This window comes from Macaca nemestrina, chromosome 14 (genome assembly GCF_043159975.1).
Source record: "Macaca nemestrina isolate mMacNem1 chromosome 14, mMacNem.hap1, whole genome shotgun sequence".
Lineage (NCBI taxonomy): Eukaryota > Metazoa > Chordata > Mammalia > Primates > Cercopithecidae > Macaca > Macaca nemestrina.
In genome coordinates this window covers 106,047,577-106,055,937 of record NC_092138.1, presented here as the reverse complement: position 1 = coordinate 106,055,937, position 8,361 = coordinate 106,047,577, and positions in this window count along the sequence as shown.

Below are 8,361 nucleotides of genomic sequence, written 5' to 3'. Positions count from 1 at the left end.
CAAGCCGAGATTGCACCACTGCACTCCAGCCTGGGCAACAAGAGAGAAGCTCCGTCTCAAAAAAAAAAAAAAAAAAAAAAAGACTCTGATAAGAGTCAAAGTCAATGCACATGGAAGAAGTACTTTCTGGACTATTAGAGGGTTAATACTATCAGCGATGACCTAACCTATCAACATCAGCGGGAGAATACAGCCTGGGATACAGGACCTGGCATCAGAATCCAGCCTGGACACCCCTTGTTTTGTGACCTATAGCAAATGGCTCAGCCTCAGTTTTCTCATCTGTAGAGTGGGGATAACAATACCTACCTCCCAGGTCACCACAGGGAGGGAGCCAAGAAGATTGCGAAAATAAGAGCAAATACTCGCTATACTTATTCAATGGCAGGAAGGGTTTTTAAGTATATACTTTAAAGTATATACTTGACCGAGGTAACACAGCTGGACAACATTGCTGGGAAATAATCCTGGCTCTGGCTGACACTGTGGTCCAAGGTCCTAACCAGCGTGCATCACTGCCTCCCAGAACTTAGCAACAGCACATAGTCAGGCCTCAGCAAACAGTAGCAATCATTCTGTTTCTTTTAATATGTTGTGTTGATATCATCATCATCTTAATTACTCATCAATCCCTTCCCAGAGCAGGACAAGCTGGAGCGCTTTGAGAGCTGGCACCAGGATCCTAAAATGTGGCCAGAGCTTTGTTTCCTCGTCACACCCAACCAGAGTCAGCCCATGGGACCGTGCAGGGCTCAGGTGGGTCCAGTTCCGGGGCTGGGTGCCCGCGTGAGCATGAGTATCACGTGCCCCTCTTTGCCCAGTCTGGCGTTGGACACCCACCCGGCTCCTGGAGCAGGGCAGGGCCAGGAGGGGGAGGCAGGGGCAGACACTGGGCCTTTTGTGTCCTGCTCCCCACGCGGCCCAGCCCAGAAAGCTGTCCTCACCCCAGCCTCAGGCTGGGCGAAGGGTGCACAGGGCCCTCCTGGGAGAGGAAAGAATTCGGGCTGGAGTCGGGAGTCCAGCCAAGACCCTGGCTCCACTGCTTTTCAGCCAAGTGTTCCTGGGCCAGTGCCCCTGCACTTCGGCCTGGCTTTCTTGTCTCTAAAATGAGGCATAAAGAGCTGGCCTTTGGTGCAGGTGGGGGTCAGGGGAGGCAGGAAAGGAAAATATTGGGCCTGACGGTGCTGAGGGAAGTGGACAGGACAGGGGTTCCGCCACCCTTCTGGTGGGTGGAAACTGATTAGGGCTTTCACTCCCTCCTCAGACAGGCCCAGCTCACCCCTCAGCCCCAACACACACTCCAACCTGCATCACACGAGCCAAAGCCACCCTGAACAGCTGTGTACACCTGAACAATCAGCACATGGACTCACACAAAACTCTGAACACAGACACACACATCTGAGTACACACACATCTGATTACACACACACACACACACCACTGATCACAGACACACTTGCAGACATACTTGTACACATCCCCCTAAAAACGTACACAAAAACACACGTCTCAACACATACAGACGCTCCCACACTAACACCGCAGGACAGCCACACTCAGATTCGCTGACAGCAGCACACACCACAGACTTTCACCCAGCCCCACAGCAGCCCCACCCCCACTCATCACAGGCCATACACAGGGTCCAGTCCTCCGAGGGCCCCGCAGGCAGACCCTGGGGGCACCCAGGATGGGGGTGTGGAACTGCACAACCCTCACCCCTTCCATACTGGAGGATCCTCTCAGGCTTGAGCCCAACACCCCTGCCCAGAAGCCCAAGGAATGAGGCTAAGGGAGAGGGAGGACCCTGGGGAACCCACCGCGCCAATGCCTGTGCCGTGGGCTGCCACCTGCTTAACGCAGTACGGCTTAACGCACACGTGAGGGCTCAAAAGCGTCACTCCCAGTTTTGGAGCCCAGGAAAGCGTCCGGAGCCCGAAACAGCTCTCCGGAGTCCCTGACACCCCTCCCTGAGGGGAATTTCCTCCGCGAACACCCCACCCAGCCTGGAGAGGACGAGAGGGAGAGACCCGGGGCGATGCCGCGGTGCCCCGCCAGGGGGCGCCCTCATCCGGCCCCTGCGGTGGCTCTGTCGCCCCAGACCCGGCGTCCCAGCTCCGATGGCCGCGGTGCCCGGGCCCGCTCCCCCGGGACCGTGCCTCGGTCCGGGCAGGGGGCGCCCCCGCAGGATGTCTACTCTGCCCACCTCGCCGGATCCGACCTCGGCTCTGGCTTCCGCCCCTGTTTCCCAGTCCCCAGGGGCCTCCTCTGACAGCTCCAGGCCCGCGGCCACCCCCCTGCCCGGAACCACCCCAAGCTCACCCCCACCCCAAGCTCTGAGAACCACTGCGGCCGTCCCAGAGTGCGAGCCCTCCCTCGCCTCTTTTCAAGGGGCAAACACGCTAGAGGGGCCTGAATGGAAAGACGGAGCTGAATAAATAGCAACAGCTCCCAGGAACGGAGGACTGTGATGAGCCAGGCACTCTGCTAAACGCTATGGCTGCGTGAGTTACACCATTCAACGTTCACAAAACCCTAAAAAGTAGGTGGCATCACTACCCCCGTTTTACAGACGACAAATCCTGGAAGCTCAGTACTTTGCCCAGGATCCCACAGCAGTAAGTGGCAGGACAGAATCTAGCACCCAACCCCTAAGGACTAGATTTCAACCGTAGTGAACGCTCAAGCTAACATTTACCCTCTCTAGGACTTACGAACTATTTAGGAGGGATTCATCCGGGCCAGGAGTAATATGAAGATGGAGAGGCTGAGTCATGGAGCTTACAGTAGCAGGAAAGAGAGGGGATAAAATACTTTCAAAACATATGCACCCACAGATTCATACTGAGCCAGGCAGTCACAGGCCCATGTGGCCCTGTTGATGTTGGGGCAGGGATGCAGGGAGAATAGACAAGTACCACTGGGGTTATTCCCTCTGCCTCCACCTCGCCAGATGTCCCATTACCTGGTGGCTTTAGGAACCCCCTCACATCCACCCCTGCCGCCTTCAGCCTTGCGTGGTGAGGAGGGAGGAGGTGACAGCAGAGAATGTTCCAGAGAGGAGGGGACACTTGAGCAGAAGTTTTTGGGAAGACCCCCAGGTGGAGAGCCCACCCAGCATGCAAAGTATTGGTGAGTTTGGTGCACCTGGCTGGCTTTAAGCCCAAAGATGGGTAGGTAGGTCCCAAGTCCTGCACCAGAGAAGTGGGCAGGGACTAACTTGTGACCAAGCCTCAAATGCCAGTTTGAGGACACGCTTGCTCAGGATAGCTGGGAAATTCAAAGAAGAGAAGCACTGGATAAGTGTCCCAGGTCCCTTTCATGCCTCCTCCATCTGACTGGGAGCCCCTTGAGGGGAAAGACCAGGCCAGTACTTGGATGTCTCAAAGACGTCAAAAACTCAGCAAATCTAAACCACAAATCCCCAATCATCTTCCCCCTTCCTCTTGCTGATGACTTTCCTCATTGTAGTGAAGGGCCACAGCATCCACCTGGTTAGGATCCTGATCCCTCCTGGCTCTCCCTCCCCCCATAACTGGTCCATTCCCTCTGCCTCCACCTAGCCAGATGTCCCATTACTTGGCAGCTTTAAGAGGCCCCTCACATTCACCCCCTGCCCCCTCCTCCCCTGCCTTCATTTCTATCTTCCTGGTGCTCTTGGAATTGAGACCCAGACATACTCCCTGGAAAGCCCCTGGCTGTGTCCTCAGCCCCACCTCCCACTACCTTGGCCCTTGCTCTGACAGCTCCCGCCAGCTGGCTACCTTTTAGAGCTGTGGACCTCTGGGCCTCAGGACCTTTGCACATACTATTACTCGTTTCTCCTCTCCTCCCACTTGTGAGTTAATTTCCATACACTTAGCTGGTTATTGATAATTTTCTCCAAGAAGCTCTCCTTTTTCTTGCTGGTGTCTACACTCTTATGGTCTCACACAGGCCTCATCACAGACATCAGTAAGTACTTTTGAGGGTGTTTGGCATTTGTCTTCCTTGGTAGACTCTGAGCTCCGTGAAGGCGGGGACCATCATATTCACTCATGACCCCACTGCGCAGCAGAGGGCCTGGCACTCACTAAGTGTCCTTCAGCCAGACAACCCCCTGTCTGCTGCATCCCAGCTAGGTGCCCATAGGTAAGCCCCTTCTCCTCTTTGAGCTTACCCTGATCATCCCTAAGATGAAGGATGTGCCTGTCAGAATCCTTGAGGGACTTTAAAAAAATGCACAGGTCATCGCCATCAATCATCATCATTAAGTTGGAAGCAGGGAGTGGGTGGAGTATAGAGGTTACAAGAGTGAGTGGATGTTGGTCAGGAGCGGTGGCTCACGCCGGTAATCCCAACACTTTGGGAGGCCGAGGCGGGCAGATCACAAGGTCAGGAGTTCGAAACCAGCCTGGCCAACACAGTGAAACCCCGTCTCTACTAAAAATACAAAAAAATAGCCATGCGTGGTGGCAGACACCTGTAATCCCAGCTGCGCGGGAGGCTGAGGCAGGAGAATCACTTGAACCCGGGAGGCAGAGGTTGCAGAGAGCCAAGATCATGCCACTGCACTCCAGCCAGGGTGACAGAGCAAGACTCAGTCTCAAAAAAAAAGAAAAAAAAAAAAAAAAAAAAGACTGAGTGAATGTTGATAATTGGAAGCTGAGCAGGGAGTACATGAAGGTTCATTGTACCCTTCTGTTTACTTTGTATATGTTTGAAATTTTCCACAATAACAAGTTTTTTATAAGACACACTAGCCTGCGCTCCTCCCCAGGAAGTGGTGGTGAGCCAGCAGGGGAATGTGGAAACGCTGCCGGAGTGGTTCTGATGAGCAGCGCCAGCCAGAGGCTCTTCTCGGCTGCTTCCAGCTCCAAAGAATTGGCAGTGATTCTCTTTCTCCTGTCCACAAGGGTGCTGTTCACTAGTGGAAAAATACCACACCCTGAGCATGTGCTTCTGCCCTCTCCCCTCTCCCCCCATCCCTCCTCCCGACTCAAACACTTCTAGGTCAATTGCTTGCTCTTCCAACTCTAAAAGTCCCCCCAAACCCCAGTCTGTGTTGGCAGCCTCTTCTGGGCTTCTTGACTTCTTGAACGCCCAGTCCCAGCTGTCCTCGCACCTAGTCTGCATCTGCCAGCCCCTAGCAAGGATTGCAATTGCCTAGGTACCCCTAGCCACCATGCGTGGCACCAGGGACAGATTGACTCATGCTGGCTGAATTCAATTGAATTGTCATGGAAATGTCTCTGTGGCCCCTGAACTGTGTCGTCCTGGGCAAGTGGCTTCTCCTTGGCTTCCTTCTGTGTGAAACAAAGTGCTCATCCCTGCCTCCCAGAGGCAAGGATTCAATGAGATAATGACTGTAAGAAATCAACGCTGGTTGCAGAGTGTTAGATAGGATTTCCACCATTTGCAGAATGAGACTCTCCAACCCTGGGCTCCCGTAACTCCCAGGCTTCCTTGCTGCTGTACCTTAGCTGGCTATCGTACCTGTCTCCCAGAGAGCCTGGGAGCCAGAGGCAAGGGCTGTTGGCCAAATCATCTCCACATCACCAGTCTCGGGTGCCCGGCACTGGGTTGAGGAGAGAGGGAGGGACACAGGGTAAAAAGGAAGGTATAAAGGGCCTGCTGGCAGGCCGGGCACAGTAGCTCACGCCTGTGATCCCAACATTTTGGGAGGCCGAGGCAGGTAGATCACTTGAGGTCAGGAGTTCGAGACCAGCCCAGCCAAAATGGTGAAACTCCATCTCTACTAAAAATATAGAAATCAGCCAGGTGTGGTGGTGCATGCCTGTAATCCCAGCTACTGGGGAGGCTGAGACAGGACAATTGCTTGAACCCCGGAGGCAGAGGTTGCAGTGAGCCGAGGTCATACCACACAGAGTCTCCAGGAGCCAAAGAGCCCACAGTGGCCCTCCGTGGGGCAGCGGCTGGCAGGTGTAGCCTGGAGTTGTCCATCCTTGCCAGCAGGTCATGCAGTGCACAGCAGCAAACACTGCTCTCCAGGAAGCCAGTGCTGCCACGTGGGACTCCAGCATAAGTACGGGGAGGAGAGGGGTTCTGTCACCCGAGAAAGAGCAGGGGAGTCCTGCTGGACCTTCAGGTCCCTGGCCTCATCACATCCCCCAGCCTTAGATAAGGTCCTCCTCGAGCTGAGCTTCACCAACCTCTCCAGGGCATCCACAGCTGGGAAGCTGCCCTCCACTCCTGAGCCTGCGGCACATCCTCTTGCCTGTGATCTGGCCTGCTCCTCAGCCAGGAATCCTCCCTTGCTCACTTCTCCATCTGATCACCTTCTGTTCATTCAAGAGCCCAACCTAACCCATCTCCTCCTTTGAGTCTCTTTCAACTTTGAGATAGTGCCTCACACCATCACTGTGGCCCCCCTGGGAGTTAGTCACACCATGAATAAAGCAGGTACACAGGCTTTCACTGAATCCCCACAGCAACCTGCAAGTGAACACCATTGGTCCCATTTTACAGATGACGAGACTGAGATTCAGAGTGGCTGAGTACCTTGCCAAAACTCTTTCAGAGCAGAGAAGAGTGCGAAGCTCTCTTCCGTCTGCTCCAGACCTGCCCACCCTGGAGGAAGGCAGACTTGGCAGGGTGGGGTAGGGCTAGGGTGGAGACCCCCGGCCCTGAAGACTGCCTAATGCCAGGCCTGGGTGTGGGTCTCAAGAACAAGGTATTTGTCCATATTTATAGAGGGTTGGGTGGCCCCCAATCCCCACTACAGTCAGTATGTGGGGAGGTTTGGATAGGTCCTCAGAGCTGCAGGTGGCTGTGGTGACGCTACTGTCTCCCTCCCTCCCATTATGGTGGACAGAGCTGGCCTACCAGCCTCAGCACCTGCCTCCCCTTACCTGCTGTCACTCAGTCTGAGTCGCCGCTGATTTATCTGTCTGGCATTTTTTTTTTTTCTTCTTTTTTTTTTGAGACCTAGTCTTGCTCTGTCACCAGGCTGGAGTGCAGTGGCATGATCTCTGCTCACTGCAACCTCTGCCTCCCGGGTTCAAGCGATTCTCTTGCCTCAGCCTCCCGAGTAGCTGAGACTATAGGCACTTGTCACCATGCCTAGCTAATTTTTGTACTTTTAGTAGAGATGGGATTTCACCATGTTGGCCAGGATGGTCTCTATCTCTTGACCTCACGATCCGCCTACCTCAGCCTCCCAAAGCACTGGGATTACAGGCGTGAGCCACTGCACTCCGCCTCTGTCTGGCTTTTGAGCTCACCTCTCCCTCTCCCTCAGCGTCTCTCCTTCCCAGTCTCACAGGAGCCGTCTCTGTTTCTCCTGCTGTCTCTCAGTCTTGGTTTCTCTCAGCCTCTGAGTCTGTCCCAGTGTCTCCCTTTACCAAGTCTTCCTTCTCAATCTCAATCTTTCTCTCTGTGTCTCACCATCTCTCCAGTGTCTCTGACACTCTCTTCGTCTCTGTCTCCACCCCTGTGGGTCTCTGCCTCATAACTGTCTGTGTTGCTGTTTTATTCCCTTCCTCTCTCTCCCTCCCTATTGCCTTTCTGCCTCTCTCTCTGCCTATGTCTCTCTCTCTCTGCCTTTGTATCTCTGTCACTGTCCCTTTCTGTCTCTGCCTTGCAGTCTCTGTCCCTGTCTCTGTTCCTATCTTCCCAAGTCTGTGTGTGTCTTAGTCTCTGAGCCTGTGGAGAGCAATGCCCCCCTCCAAGGCGTCCCCACCCCTGGCCCAACAGCAGCCCTGGCTTCTCAACATGCTCTTATGCAGGGGTGGGAGACCCCCGGGCATCATTCCAGGGCCCTCTCCAAATGGGTGCCAGTGCTGACTGACAAGATAGGAATCAGACTCAGCTTTGTTGGGGCCTGAGCAAGGGGCACAGCGGGCTACGCGGGGGTGTCTGGGTGCCTGTGAGTATCTGCATGTGTGTACACCCAGGTTTATGAGCGGGGCTCCCTGTGTGGGGTGGTCTGGGTGTCTGTCTAGGTAGATTGGTGAGCGTCTGGGCCTGTTTATGTCTGTCTGCAAGCATCTGTGTGTGTGTGGCTTTGTGTGAGGACCTTAGCCTGTGGGTCTATCCATCCATGAATGCCTCAAGAATGTGCATGCGTGCGTGTGTGTCTGTGGGCACCCGTATGAGTTGCTGGGGGTAACTGGCGTCACGGTGTCTGTCGGTCTGCAGTCCAGGCCCTCTGCTTGCATTCCCTCGCGGAGTCATCAGTGGCAGACAGATTCCATGACCCCATCTGGCAGGTAGAAAAGTTGAGGTTCTTAACCCCCTTGCTTGGATGAGTGACTATGAACATGTGTCTGCTTGAGGGTAAAAGCCTTTGATCTGAGGGCACAGACCTGGCTCCAATCTTAGCTCTTCCACCACTAGCTGTACGTTGGCTAATCTTGC